At 32.7% G+C, this 1,594-nt stretch overlaps 1 long non-coding RNA gene across 1 annotated transcript; it reads left to right on the forward strand.

Moving 5' to 3' along the window:
- The first annotated feature begins 573 nt into the window (after positions 1–573).
- Positions 574–1,192, forward strand: LOC107696955 (uncharacterized). The gene is made up of 3 exons (XR_001635140.1): positions 574–606; positions 750–835; positions 935–1,192. It is a non-coding gene; the product is annotated as an uncharacterized LOC107696955 (long non-coding RNA).
- Positions 1,193–1,594: the final 402 nt, after the last annotated feature.

Consider the following 1,594-nt stretch of genomic DNA (forward strand, 5'->3'; position numbering starts at 1 on the left):
CCCACATTCTTCAAAGCATCTTCTTTTGTGTTCAACAGAAGAAAGAACTTTATGCAGATTTAGAACAACTTGGGTAAATTATGACTAATTTAATTTTTATGTGAACCACATCTTTAAAGTGACAGACACATCCGTGCTTCTAAAGGTATAGGCCTATTGTTTTATTAAAATTTGGATAGTCTGTTAATATAATATTCCATACATTATCAGAGCTTGGTAGACATAATAGGGGTCGTGAATGGGTGTCCCTGATTTTGCCTCGCTGAAGGTGGCAACCCTAATTCTCACCTCTTTACCAAGTAACTTTGATACTTCATATAATACAGCAACAATGACCATGTCATTCTGTTACAGCCCATAATCAAATTATATCTAGCTCGTTTATATGTAGCTTGTTAAATTATATGTAAGTTAGCTCGTTTAACCGAACGTAAATCAATCACAGTCACTCGATGCTGCTTAAGGTGTTGATTCATGCCTTCCTTTAATCCAACAATCAAAAACAACTTAAATAGCCAATAAGACACACATAACACATTCACATGACCTGCTTCTGATTTTTGTTTTGTTTCAGGCTGAACAATCTGATGAAGATCCAGTGCTAATGTAAGTGCTTCACAAGTATTAATGTTACATTTGTAGTCCATGTTAAAAAATGTCAGTTCTATGATCGTGCTTTTTAATGTCTTATAATTTTGCCAGCACATGAAAATCCATAGTCATGTTCCTAATGCTTATTTCAAATGTAGTATACCTGATTGTTTCCATGTCTTCCATGGTCCTACAGCTGCTCACACACTTGCAGAAATTAGATGGTCTTATCCTTCAAGCAGATGTAAGTAGAGATTACTCAACAAATCAAATTTATTTGCAACATGTTTTATGTCTTGGTTCTGTTAGTGATGGTTGTGCTGTCTTTTTAAAAATTGTTTAGGTATTCGCCACTCCATCTGATGTCCAGCAGTCTCTACATTTGCCAGAGAACACAACTTAAAATTCTTGGTATGTAAACAGTAAAGGTTTAGTTCACCCTAAAATGAACATTAAGTCACCATTTACGCTATGGAAGCATATGTGTAGCAAAATTCAATTTAAAATGCAATATGTAAAATGGCAACGTATTTCTGTATTTTAATTTACATTTTACCGTACATATGTGCAACGTTTAGTGCAAAATAACAATGAAAATTAAATTATAAAATTTACATTTGCCATTTTCTACAATAGTTTTAATATGCAAATTAAAAACATATTTTAACGCTTTATAAGTTGCAAAATTAACATGAAAATGTATTACCCAAATTGATTAGATATGTTTAACATGTCCAAGCAAAAACTGTAGCAAAATTATCATTTAAATGCTGTTTTTCCTAAATGCATTTAGACTTAGGGGCAGGACACTTGGGATTACATTTTCATCATAATACTGCGTGATAATTGTAGCAAAATGCAGTGAGAATTTCAGAATGCATTCTGAGCCAAAGGTGCAGCAAAAGGGTAGCAAAATGGTGATTTAAATGTCTTATTTTTCTTAAATGCTTTGACACTTACATATAAGCTGTTTCAATAGCATTTTCATTTAATACCCTGCAAC

Source organism: Sinocyclocheilus anshuiensis, unplaced genomic scaffold (genome assembly GCF_001515605.1).
Source record: "Sinocyclocheilus anshuiensis isolate Anshui unplaced genomic scaffold, SAMN03320099.WGS_v1.1 scaffold130, whole genome shotgun sequence".
Classification (NCBI taxonomy): domain Eukaryota; kingdom Metazoa; phylum Chordata; class Actinopteri; order Cypriniformes; family Cyprinidae; genus Sinocyclocheilus; species Sinocyclocheilus anshuiensis.